This window comes from Diabrotica virgifera, chromosome 7, assembly GCF_917563875.1.
Source record: "Diabrotica virgifera virgifera chromosome 7, PGI_DIABVI_V3a".
NCBI lineage: Eukaryota > Metazoa > Arthropoda > Insecta > Coleoptera > Chrysomelidae > Diabrotica > Diabrotica virgifera.
In genome coordinates, this window is record NC_065449.1 from 128,205,094 (window position 1) to 128,219,594 (window position 14,501).

The 14,501-nt window shown below is 31.8% G+C and overlaps 1 protein-coding gene and 1 long non-coding RNA gene across 2 annotated transcripts in view; both read left to right on the forward strand.

Moving 5' to 3' along the window:
• Positions 1–14,501, forward strand: part of LOC126888127 (2-hydroxyacyl-CoA lyase 1) — a 784,683-nt gene that overhangs the window by 456,607 nt on the left and 313,575 nt on the right. The gene's annotated exons all lie outside the window — the stretch shown is intronic.
• LOC126888129 (uncharacterized) lies at positions 2,584–3,467 on the forward strand. The gene is made up of 2 exons (XR_007699411.1): positions 2,584–2,968; positions 3,025–3,467. It is a non-coding gene; the product is annotated as an uncharacterized LOC126888129 (long non-coding RNA).

The following is a 14,501-nucleotide window of genomic DNA, read 5'->3' on the forward strand; positions in this document are numbered from 1 at the left end:
ACTGGAACGGGAAGTTTTAATTGTTGAACAGGTTACAGGTTTCGAACGCCAGACTACAAAAACGTCTCATGTATTGTGTCGGACAGAACTTCCAATTGATTTGCTACTCTTTCATTAGCATGCAAAATCAGACTGCTATTTATCACCAATATAATTCCTATCCTCTGACATGTTCTACGTGTCGGAATTATTAAAATGCCCAACATAGAGAGAGAGACATACTTTATTGATACAATGTACTAAAAGGCCATCGACCAAAGTCTTTCAGCCAACTGCCCAACATATTTTTCGGACAAAAATTTTTTCATATATTATAATATACAAAGTTTGCTATTGAATAAACTTAAAAACAACCTGCTAGTTTTCACAATCATAAACTTGTCAGGATGGCACGTTCCACAATTAAGGCTTCCCCTGTTCCAGTGTTTATATACATCAAAGTGTGTCCAACTAGACACTGTTAAGCTATTAACAAATTTGAGCTTGCTATTAATCAACTTTTTTTTGGTATGCGGGATCCAGGCCTAGGTACGAAATTTTTAAAAGTAGACGTTTTAAAAAAAATTTAATTATACAGTTTAAACAGCTTTTTCAAAACTATTTACAATCATATTATTTGTTGTCATTTCATGGAATTAGGCATACTCCAAATTTAATATAAGTACTATGAAAAAAGAACTAGAGGGAGATATAATCTATTTTTTAATAAGATTCTTTGATCACAACCAACTAACTCTTGAGATAAACTGGGAATGCAGTAGACATCCCTTTATGATGCTCATACAGAAGCACATTTCCAAGCAATCTTACATTACAAAGTTGTTGCTGGTATCCTATAAAGGGAAAAAATAATTATTTTGCATGGTTACGTTATCTTGAAGCTGTATTCGATAAAAAATTCTGAAACGAGAAAGCTCACTTTAATACTTATCCGGGCAAGACATTTTACTTCCATATAAAAGACATGGCGTTTCGGGCCTATTGAGCCCCACTTGCCCGGATAAGGGTTAAAACAGTAAAAGAAAACGCAGCAGCATAAGGTACTGTTAGTTGGGAGCACTCTGAAGACCACCATGTGTTCTTTGTTCTCTGATAATACCATCAATACAGATAGAATTATTTCTACGAGTATGGCTATGTCAAACGAAATAAGGATTGAGAGACCTTTTAGACGCTCTCAGTGAAACAAATGCAATTTTAGAGCCACAACCAAATACTAGGAACGCTAAGGAAGAAATTCCTCTTATTAAAAAAAGAATGGAGGGACAATTCTTGTTAACAAATTCTGCTTAACAATGGAGGAGGAAGATATATGAAAGGTTGTGTTACAATACATTTAGTTTTTATCTAAGCATGAAAATAAATATTATAACCACATTTGTACTACATTTATTTTCAAACAAACCAGTTTTTTATTGATTCACAAAAAATTTTTATTGATTACGATTTACAATTAACCCATTCGCAGATACGACTATATATGCATGTACTTACAAAGGGAAATTACTGTCTGCATATGAAAATGTGTCCACAAATGTGTTAATATAATATTTACAATAAAATTATATTATAGAATATTTACAATAAAATTAAACTCAATATACACATTGATATTCAAGATTAGTTATTTCCAATTTTTTGTAATTCTATATTATTTGGGTGAAAATCTTATGTCCAGAGCTCTTTGGCAAACCAAACGTATCCCCAGCAACAAATTATCTGGTTTACTTAGCATCCACATCATAAACATTAATTTTTTCCAATAGAATTATTCTGTTTTCAAATTGGTGGATATGACCAATACAATTAAATAGTTCCTGGAAATATAACAATATAATATACATGATGTTATTAATTTGTTATACAATTTTACCTGGAAAGTAGTTCTGGACATACGAAAATGTTCTCTAAATTGGATATTGAATTATGGTTTATATATATATTTAATTTCATCTCATCCTTCTGGAATAATTTGAGGTAGGTACATCTGCTAAATGTATAACGGCATTTGCTAATTTCGTCCCCAAACAAAAGTTCTTCAAGAATATTATCCATTTTAGTTTAGACAGTTTCAGTTTTATTTAAAATAAAAACAAAACTGTCTAGGTTTAGGTTATAAATTATATAAACAAAGAATAAAAACATAAACAAATGGAACACAGAACACTCTCAATCGAATGTCAAACGTCAGTCGTTCACTAGTAAAAAAACTGTCAGCGTTTCAGCGCAAATTAATCGGATTGCACTCGGATTATTCTGGTGAACGCGACCATTAACTTATACATTAATTGAGCAGTTCACGTTAGATTAAATGGAGATAAATGTAACTACCGCTACACATCTTTGGGACTACCACAGGCTAGCATCTTAAGCCCTATATTATATATACTGTATACTGCTGACTTAGAAACTAAACTTCCTTAACACATAAAAATCCTACAGTATGCTGATGATGTTGCGATATATGTAGAAAATAAGTCAATAGATAGATGTAATGATTACCTCAAATCGGCATTGAATATTATAAAAAAATTGCCGACCGATAATAACTTAACAATCTCAGAGAGTAAATCAACCATTGGTCGCGTTCACCAGAATAATCCGAGTGCAATCCGATTAATTTGCGCTGAAACGCTGACAGTTTTTTTACTAGTGAACGACTGACGTTTGACATTCGATTGAGAGTGTTCTGTGTTCCATTTGTTTATTTTTTTATTCTTTGTTTATATAATTTATAACCTAGACAGTTTTGTTTTTAAATAAAACTGAAACTGTGTCTAAGCTAAAATGGATAATATTCTTGAAGAATTTTTGTTTGGGGACGAAATTAGCAAATGCCGTTATACATTTAGCAGATGTACCTGCCTCACAATTATTCCAGAAGGATGAGATGAAATTAAATATATATAAACCATAATTCAATATCCAATTTAGAGAACATTTTCGTATGTCCAGAACTACTTTCCAGGTAAAATTGTATAACAAATTAATAACATCATGTATATTATATTGTTATATTTCCAGGAACTATTTAATTGTATTGGTCATATCCACCAATTTGAAAACAGAATAATTCTATTGGAAAAAATTAATGTTTATGATGTGGATGCTAAGTAAACCAGAGAATTTGTTGCTGGGGATACGTTTGGTTTGCCAAAGAGCTCTGGACATAAGATTTTCACCCAAATAATATAGAATTACAAAAAATTGGAAATAACTAATCTTGAATATCAATGTGTATATTGAGTTTAATTTTATTGTAAATATTCTATAATATAATTTTATTGTAAATATTGTATTAACACATTTGTGGACACATCTTCATATGCAGACAGTAATTTCCCTTTGTAAGTACATGCATATTAGTCGTATCTGCGAATGGGTTAATTGTAAATCGTAATCAATAAAAATTTTTTGTGAATCAATAAAAAACTGGTTTGTTTGAAAATAAATGTAGTACAAATGTGGTCATAATATTTATTTTCATGCTTAGATAAAAACTAAATGTATTGTACTTAACACAACCTTTCATATATCTTCCTCCTCCATTGTTAAGCAGAATTTGTTAACAAGAATTGTCCCTCCATTCTTTTTTTAATAAGAGGAATTTCTTCCTTAGCGTTCCTAGTATTTGGTTGTGGCTCTAAAATTGCATTTGTTTCACTGAGAGCATCTAAAAGGTCTCTCAATCCTTATTTCGTTTGACATAGCCATACTCGTAGAAATAATTCTATCTGTATTGATGGTATTATCAGAGAACAACGAACACATGGTGGTCTTCAGAGTGCTCCCAACCAACAGTACCTTATGCTGCTGCGTTTTCTTTTACTGTTTTAACCCTTATCCGGGCAATTGAGGCTCAATAGGCCCGAAATGCCATGTCTTTTATATGGAAGTAAAATGTCTTGCCCGGATAAGTATTAAAGTGAGCTTTCTCGTTTCAGAATTTTTTATCGAATACAGCTTCAAGATAATGTAACCATGCAAAATAATTATTTTTTCCCTTTATAGGATGCCAGCAACAACTTTGTAATGTGAGATTGCTTGGAAATGTGCTTCTGTATGAGCATCATAAAGGGATGTCTACTGCATTCCCAGTTTATCTCAAGAGTTAGTTGGTTGTGATCAAAGAATCGTATTAAAAAATAGATTATATCTCCCTCTAGTTCTTTTTTCATAGTACTTATATTAAATTTGGATTATGCCTAATTCCATGAAATGACAACAAATAATATGATTGTAAATAGTTTTGAAAAAGCTGTTTAAACTGTATAATTAAATTTTTTTTAAAACGTCTACTTTTAAAAATTTCGTACCTAGGCCTGGATACCGCATACCAAAAAAAAGTTGATTAATAGCAAGCTCAAATTTGTTAATAGCTTAACGGTGTCTAGTTGGACACACTTTGATGTATAGAAACACTGGAACAGGGGAAGCCTTAATTGTGGAACGTGCCATCCTGACAAGTTTATGATTGTGAAAACTAGCAGGTTGTTTTTAAGTTTATTCAATAGCAAACTTTGTATATTATAATATATGAAAAAATTTTTGTCCGAAAAATATGTTGGGCAGTTGGCTGAAAGACTTTGGTCGATGGCCTTTTGGTACATTGTATCAATAAAGTATGTCTCTCTCTATGTTGGGCATTTTAATAATTCCGACACGTAGAACATGTCAGAGGATAGGAATTATATTGGTGATAAATAGCAGTCTAATTTTGCATGCTAATGAAAGAGTAGCAAATCAATTGGAAGTTCTGTCTGACACAACACATGAGACGTTTTTGTAGTCTGACGTTCGAAACCTGTAACCTGTTCAACAATTAAAACTTCCCGTTCCAGTGTTTGTTTTAAATTAAAACATCAAAGTTTGTCCGACTAGACACTGTTAAGCTAATAACAAATTTTCAGCTTGCTATTAATAAACTTTCTTTTGGTATGCAGGATCCAGGCCTATTAACTATTTAACTCGAGCAGATTCCATTTTACCAGCGAATATAAATCTCATTCAAAATTCGGCATATCTAGATACTTAACTTAATGAAATCTTACCAGAATAATAAACGTTTACTACAAGAACAAGAAAATTTTGATAATAAATTAAAGATTCGGTCAGCTGTAGAAAGGTTTGAACTAATAAAATGCAAATTTAGAGGATTAAAATTTGATACAGAAAATATTCGATTAACGAACATTGTGTTTTACACAATTTTATAATATAGAAGGCAATAATGTTCTGGATAAATGCAATATTGAGTAGGTATGCTAAATAAAGAAATTAATAACATAACGGTGGGTGAAGAAGAATAAAAAATTGGAAATATTATTGAAAATAACTAATATGGAGTATTATTGTATAGGTACCTACCTACCTATATTAAATTTAATTTTATTGTAGGTAAATATTAATTACAAATAGTTGGTATGCAATCAATACCAATTTTTATAAGATTTGTGAATCAATCAAAAACTGGATTGTTGGAAAATAAATGAGGTAGGTACCTACTATACAGATATTGTGTTAATATTTCTAGTAACTATTATAATAGGATACATATTAATAATACTAAAATAAGAACTACAAATATTTACAATAAATTACATACAATAATTATTGTATTTATATTCAATTTTAATTAAATTATCCATTTTACTTTGAACTTAATTTTAAAGTTGGCGGGATTCAGCTATCACAGCACAATAACAAATTTAAGGCTGAATAAAATGGCGAGCGCTTCCAATCCGATTAATTCAGCGCACCGTTCACTAGTAAAAGAGCTTCCAATCCGATTGCAATCCGATTCCAAGCTCTCTGTTTGATGAACGCAACCATTGTTACCTTTACTAGAAAACGATATTTTCCTCAGAGCCATCTACAATTTGATAATAATAGTATTCCTTATAAAACTTCAATAAAATTTCTTGGTGTATTCTTAGACTCCAAATTAAATTGGAAAGAACACACAAATTACATATTAAGAAGAACGGAAAATGCAATGAATATCATAAAGACTGTAACTGTCAGTAACTGGGGAGCTGAACCAAACATATCAATATTTCTATACAGAAATTTGATAAGATCGATCTTAGACTATGGATCTTTTTTTTTATGGCTCAGCATCAAACTCTGTACTCCAAAAAATCGAGAAGGTCAAAAATATAGCACTTAGGTTATGCACTGGTTATCTTAGTAGCACACCTATATTGGTCATGGAATGTGAGCTTAATGAACCTCCACTTTCATTACGCAGGGAATACCTAAGTGAGAAATTTATAGTTAAAGTGGCGGTTAACGATAAACTGCTATTAAATAAAATTGTTCATCTAACCACCTCATACCTAACTCATTATTACTGGGAAAAAAGAAACTGCTTTTAGTTTTGGAAAGCCTTCTCAACGTTTCAAATTCCATTGGCGACATACACCAAATAGAACATAGCTCGTCTCGAAAATTAAATTATGAAGATTATTTATCTCGAGTTAACTGTCATTTAAGTAATATTCGTGCGACAGACTTCCTTACTAAAATAGACCACCTTCAGTGTGTACCGGGTGCCCAATAAGAATGGCTTTCGGCCATATCTCAGGAACCGTTTATAGTGCAGCTTTGGGGAAAAAATTTTATAACAAAAGTCGTCACGGGAAAAGCCTGGAAAATATTTTCAATATTGTAAGTCCACCGCTAGAGGGCGTAACTGAATATAAAAAATTTAAAAATAAAAATTTTACAAAATATTCCTTATGAAAGGGCACTGGTAATTAGATCATCGCATTCTTCATAAAACTCTGCGCATATTTGATTTCACAAGTTTAAGTCTACCTTTGCAAATAAGAGGTGGGGGTGAGTGGGAACCTTGTTATGAAAAAATGGCCTGTAAGTCCGGTTCTGCTAAATAGATTTTTGCAAACTGGGTCTCGTTGAAAACAGCTCTTTTTCGTTAATGTAATAGTTATAATTTCGAAATAGCCTAATAAGTAATATGCCAGCTAGGAGGCGCTATTTAATTTTTTTCAGAAATCTAGTTTTCTTTGGAAAATATTAAATACAAGTATGCATTTTTAATCCTGTATTACAAAATTAGACCAAATTAGCAACAAAATAGCGAAAACCGCATGTCGATATCTTTTTTCTATCGTGTAAAGAGAAATGTCGAGATATCTTAAGAAACGTGTAAATTTTAAACATAACTGATGCTGTCACCGGTAAACGAAGTTCCGGAAATCAAAGTGGAAGCAAGTAGTGTGCTGTGGAAAAAATAGAGCATAGCACTTGCGGAGTGCCGACAGAAGTGAATAGTTCGTATAGATTCGATTATATTCGGTTCGATTCAATTCGATTACATTCGATTAGATTTAATTTTATTTAATATATGTCTTATGCCTATAATTTAATACATATACATAATATATACCCAATTTAATATATACTAGTGATTTTACCCGTTAATTTTAGGAGTAATAAATATAAAGTTACATAAAGCTTTAGATTATTTTTCTTAATAAAGTAACCAATATTTTTTTTCAATTTGGCGAAAAATTTAATTACTCATGAAGTATAGTAAATACTTCGTGTAAATTTGAATCGTAAATAATGCATGGAAGATTTCGTTTATTATTAGATAGGTACTCCCGTTAAAGGGGGAGCCCTTATAAAAAGTAACCTTTTTAAAGTTGTTAATACATTATTCCTTTTAACCTACATATCCTCAAATTGTATTTTTAAACATTTTATTTATTTTATATAATAATAATTAAATTCACTATCAAATTTGAAATAAAGTTTTTTTAATTTGTTAATCCTAAAATTAACGGGTAAAATCACTAGTGTTTGTCAAACGTAGCAAAGAGTTTAAAAATCTCACAATCGTCATAAAACCTCATGGTGATTGTAAGATTTTCAAACTCTTTGCTACGTTTGACAAATCATATATATTGTGTATTAAATTGGGTATATATTATAAATTAAAGTATAGACATAATTGGTATATTCTTAAATAAAATTAAATCTAATCGAATGGAATCGCATTGAATCGAACCGAATATAATCGAATCTATAGGAAATATTCACTTCTATCGGCACTCCGCAAGTGCTACACTCTAATTTTTTTGCATAGCACACTACTTGCCTCGATTTTGATTTCCTGAACTTCGTTCACCGGTAACAGTATCAGTTATGTTTCTAATTTATACGTTTCTTAAGATATCTCGAGATAGAAAAAAGGTATCGACATGCGGTTTTCGCTATGCTGTTGCTAGTTTGGTCTAATTTTGTAATACAGGATTAAAAATGCATACTTGTATTTAAAATTTTCCAAAGAAAACTAGATTTCTGAAAAAAATAAAATAGCGCCTCCTAGCTGGTATATTACTTATTAGGCTGTTTCGAAATTATAACTCTTAGATGGGCGAAAAAGAGCTGTTTTCAACGAGACCAAATTTGCAAAAATCGATTTAGCAGAACCGGACTTACAGCCATTTTTTCATAACAAGGTTCCCACTCACCCCCACCTCTTATTTGCAAAGGCAGACCTTAAACTTGTGAAATCAAATATGCGCAGAATTTTATGAAGAATACGATGATGTAATTTCCAGTGCCCTTTCATTAGGCAAATTTTGCAAAATTTTGATTTTTAAATTTTTGTTATTTAGTTACCCCTCTAGCGGTGGACTTACAATTATGAAAATAATTTCCAGGCTTTTCCCGAGGCAACTTTTGTTATAATTTTTTTTCCCAAAGCTGTAGTATAAACGGTTCCTGAGATATGGCCGAGAGCCATTCTTATTGAGTCAATAAGACACACCGGGTCACACCCTTTACAAAACAACTGGGGGAGTTATCAGAAATTATATACGGATGGTTCAAAAATGGAAGGAAAAGTTGGATATGCTATATATTACCCACAAAAAAGTATAAAACTAAACAACAGATTACCTGATAAAATGACAATTTTCACAGCTGAATTCATTGCAATCAAAGAAGCATATAAAATATGTATTAATCAAAAAGAACTCAATTATGTTATATTTACAGACTGCCAAAGAATTGTAAAGAAACTGATATATACTGTACATAATTTTGAAGAAAATTATATCATCAGTGACATCATAGCAATGAACAGTGAAGCTTTGAAATCGGGCAAAAATATAATATTGTGCTGGCTAAAAGCACACATTGGTATAAAAAAACAACGAAATAGTAGATAATCTGGCTAAAAAAGCAACAATGAAGGAATCCGCTCCGCAAACCTATCAACTTCCTATGGGAGACATTATTTATATTATCAGGTCTATCAAACGGACGAAATGGCAGTAACAATACAACAATTCAGTCAAAGGAAAGTATTACAAAAAAATCCAGCCTACACTTCCCATCAAGACATGGTTTAATCAAGTTTCCAACAGAGGCTTTATCAAAACTATTTGTCGAACAAGAAGCAATCACTGTCTGACTCCAGTCTACAAAAGAGAAATAGGACTTGTAGATAATGATGAATGTTTATGTGGAGAGCTAGCTGATCTACAACATATGCTGTTAGAATGTCCTTTACATTTTATTGAAATATCAAATTTCTATACCAATCTAGTTCAAGTTAGTGTACAATTTCCTTTTAACCTTATATACCTTTTACAATGGAACAATCTAGATGTTTATAAAATTTTATATAACCATGTTAATTGTTTAAAATTAAAGCTCTGATAAAAAAAATTATAAAAAAAAATAATAAAATAAAATAAAAAGTTACTAAGAAGATCTAAACCTCCGAGGTGTTACATCGTTACTCGACCAATTTATTAAATTTAAAGCACTCATGGGAGTGCCGACAGAAGTGAAAACTTCTTATAGTATATAAATTACAAGTTCAATGCTTTTCCACATCCAAAAATAAGTGCTATACCTATATTATATAAGCGTTGCGTACGTTCTATGCTATTTATGTATACATACACATAATATATATTATGTCCGTACGAAATTTATTTCGGCAAAGTGATGACGGTCGCAAACTCAATACTTTTTTCCTATGTAAAAAGTGCACAACGTCCCTACAGAAGTTTTCACTTTAAAAATTTATTTCATCAAACAATGACGGTCGCTAATTTAATACTTTTTCCCCATCTAAAAAGTGCACAACGTCCCTAAGAAGTTTTCTTTTGAAAAATTTATTTCGCCGAAGCGATGACGGTCGCTAATACAACACTTATTCCCCATCTAAAAAGTGTATAACGTCCCTAAAGAAGTTTTCACTTCAAAAATTTATTTCTTCGAAGCAATGACGGCCGCGATGACGGTCGATAATTCAATATTTTTTCTCCATCTAAGAAGGGCACAACGTCCATAAAGAAGATTTCACTTCAAAAATTTATTTCGTCGAAGCAATGACGGTCGCTAATTTAATACTTTTTTCCCATCGAAAAAGTGCAAAACGTCCCTAAAAAAGTATTCACTTCAAAATTTATTTCGTCGAAGCAATAACGGTCGCTAATTCCATAACTCTTTTCCATCCAAAAGTGCACAACGTCTATAAGGAGGTTTTCATTTGAAAAATTTATTTCGCCGAAGCGATGACGGTCGCTAATTCAACACTTTTTCTCCATCTAAAAAGTGTATAACGTCCCTAAAAAAGGTTTCGCTTCAAAAATTTATTTCGTCGAAGCAATGACGGTCGCGATGGCGGTCGATAATTCAATATTTTTCTCCATCTAAAAAGGGCACAACGTCCATAAAGAAGATTTCACTTCAAAAATTTATTTCGTCGAAGCAATGACGGTCGCTAATTTAATACTTTTTTCCCATCGAACAAGTGCAAAACGTCCCTAAAGAAGTTTTCACTTCAAAAATTTATTTCGCCGAAGCGATGACGGTCGCTAATTCAACAGTTTTTTACCATCTTAAAAGTGCACAACGTCCCAAAAAAAATTTTCACTTCAAAAATTTATTTCCTCGAACAAATACCGGTCGCTAATTTAATAATTTTTCCCCATCTAAAAACTGCACAACGTCCCTAAAGAACTTTTCACTTCAAAAATTTATTTCGCTGAAGTGATGACGGTCGCTAATTCAATACTTTTTCCCCATCTAAAAAGACCAAAACGTCCCTAATGAAGTTTTCACTTCACAACATTATTTCGTCGAAGCAATGACGGTCGCAATGACGGTCGCGATGACGGTCGCGATGACGGTCGCAATGACGGTCGCCAATTCAATGCTTTTTCCCCTGTCCAAAAATCGCACAACGTCCCTAAATATGAAGGTCGCGATGACGGTCGCGAATTCAATGCTTTTTCCCCTATCCAAAAATCGCACAACGTCCCTAAAGAAGTTTTCACTTCAAAAAACAGAGTAAAAAACTTAGTAGTAGTAATAGTTTTAAATTTAGATACTAAGCATATATTTTGTAAAAGAGAGAACTGAAAACACATTGACTGGCCAGTTGGTTACTTAAACCAGTGCCAATAAAACACAAAAACACACACACACGCGCCTATTTTTAAAAATGAAAAGTAAGCGTTCATATATCTATGTTCCAGTCATTGTTAGTAAGTTGAGTTTTTTAAAATTATCTCTACATGAATCCCTGTATTTCAAGTTAAGTAGAGTTCTGATTGCTCTTTTTTGTAATATAAAAACCTGTTCAGCGTAACTACTTCCCTCCCAGAATATTATTCCAAATCGCATTACAGAATGAATATTTGAAAAATATATAACTCGTTTACATTTTTCGTCCAAATAATTTGCTGTTATTCTGAAAGAGTGGCAGAGAGATGCTAATGTGTTACAGATCTCATTTATATGCACTTCAAAATCTAAATTTTGGTCAATATGTACCCCCAGAAATTTTGTGCTGTGGCGTAGAGTAACCATTTGCAATTAAAGTAAGACAGTTTCTGGTGAAATTAAGACAGTGAACTCTCTCTATAACGACCAAGGATATTACGAGGTTTCGCTTATAACGAGGCATAATTGGTTATAACGAGGAAATATGAAATTGAAAAATGTTTTTACCTAAGTAATGGCTATAAATAAATACTCCAACTGCTTGTATATAGAAATTCCCAACATCTGTGTTATTATCGAGGCCAGTGGTGTAATAAACACCGCCTGCAATAAACTTCTTTCTGTTTATCTATTGACCGATATTGAATACATATTGTAGGAAAGTTACAATTTACGATGGTACAAAGTTTCATTGTTCAGGTCGACCAGCGACACCTAATAAACTACGTAAGAGTTTCACTCGCATCGTAATAATACGTAATAAACGTAAGAGGCATCAAAATATTTCAATATTATTGTTGTCTGATATAACGAGTTCCGCTTATAACGAGGTAATTAGTCTGCCATTTCAGTTCTCCTTATAGAGGGAGTCTACTGTATTATTTATTTTAGTGACAAAACAGATATAATTTGTTTTTCTCTATTCAGTATGAGTTTATTCATATTGAGCCATCTCTCTGCTGTCTCTAATCTATTATTAGCGATATTCAATAAATTATTCAAGCATGTCCCTATAGTTAAAATGTTAGTATCATCTGCAAATTCCACAAAAAGAGTATTCTGATTGTTATCTGTAACGTCTAAAGCTAAATCATTTACATAAAAAACAAAGAAAAGAGGACCCATAATACTTCCCTGAGGAATTCCCACTGAAATGATACCTTCATCAGAGAAGCAATTTTTTCCCTCGTGCTCAATTTTTATTATAACTTTTTACTATATTTACTTATAAATATTGATATTTACAAAATATAAATATTGTGACAACTATCAGATTTAACTAAAATGTCATGCCTCGATTCGCGACATTCTTATTAAAATCTTTTTTTTTTCTCTCTGATTCTGGCCTTGGTTTAGAACTAGAACCTTTAGCCACGTAATTGTATAACTTATCACTAACTCAGGTGTAATGTGTAGTGTGTGTGTGTGTGTGTGTGTGTGTGTGTGTGTGTGTGTGTGTGTGTGTGTGTGTGTGTTGAGTAAGTGTCTTGTTACTTTGCAAAGTATTAATATCTTAGATGAAGTCATGATTCATGGCGCACTGAAAAAAGGTTTGGGATCAACTGTAGGTTAGTTTACTAGCCCATTCTTATTCGTAGCCTATGACACAGACAAAACATTTTGTATGCCAAATGACAATTATTGATATTGTTTTGATGTAAAAGTGACAAGTGGTACTTGTGATATATGAGACGAACCCTGTAACGATACAAAGGAAATGAGAAGAATTTCGTCCTACCTTGTATATTATGGAACTTTTTATTTTTAACCGTTCTGATGACAAACCCTGTCTACATGTCTTTCTATTCCTGTAAAACGAATGGTAATAAGTTCGTTTGCATACATAAAAGCAGAGCTGTGTTCAGTCTGCCTCTTAAACAATAGTTTCGTCATTATATATAGTCGAGGAAATGAAGCATTTTGGCTCGCAATTTTTTCGTCCAGCATGGATTTACTTGAAATTTACACAGAAGGTAGGGAATAGTCCAAGGATCATTTTCTATATCATGCCGCTGTACGCTAAAACCTTGGGGGTGGTTGCCACCCCATCTCGGGGCGGGAATTTTTTATTACATTTTAACTATGTAAATAGATGTAAAAAGTAATTATAAGAAATTTATTTTTATTTATTTTGTTTTTTACATTTTCTTTGTAAAACTAATATTTTTCGAGTTATATACGCTTGAAAGTAACAGTTTTTCGATGAAAAAATATGAATTTAATCAAAAAATTGTAGATATCAAAATTGTATCTTTTAGTAACACAAACCAAAGTATTTTTCTGTAATATCGCTAAGACCAATACAAACCGAGATACGGCATGTTAAAAATTAGCTTTTTTCGTCAAATGCATAATTTGAAATATTCAAAGTAAAATAACGGGAAAACTTTGCATTTTTCGAGAAAAACTTAAATAATCTTTTTTCGAGTATACAGTTAGGCCTTTCAAAAAAAATAATAAAAAGTTTCTAGTCTGAAAAGTAAGCTACTTTGATCAAAAAAAGGTCGGTACCTGCTTTTTTCTATGAAAAAATCAGTGAAAACAACCCCCTAACTACCCTCCTGATTAAAAATTGGTCTTCACCTTTCTGTAATTCCTTTTATATTTGTATTATCAATACACCCAAGAAGTTTGACCTATTTAAAAGGCCTAAGTATAGAAAAATTGGAGTTTAAAGAAAAATAAATTTTTTGGAATTTCCCATTTTTTACCATTTACTTCAAAATATCTCCGAAAATACTGGAGATACGAAAAAAATGATAGATTACCAAATTGTAGCTTCTTTAATAACTAAAATTCTCTTGTGCATAGATTTTCATTACAGTAAAAAGTTAGCGAGATATAGCTGTTTAAAACCTCTATTTACGAGCAAACACCCCCTTATTCGAGCCCTTTAAACCCACCCTAATTAAAAACTGAGGGATCTTACGGAATTTAGTTTACACAGCCTTATAACTCTTCAAAAATCCTACAAAGTCATTTTTAAAATATCTTTTCACCGCCAA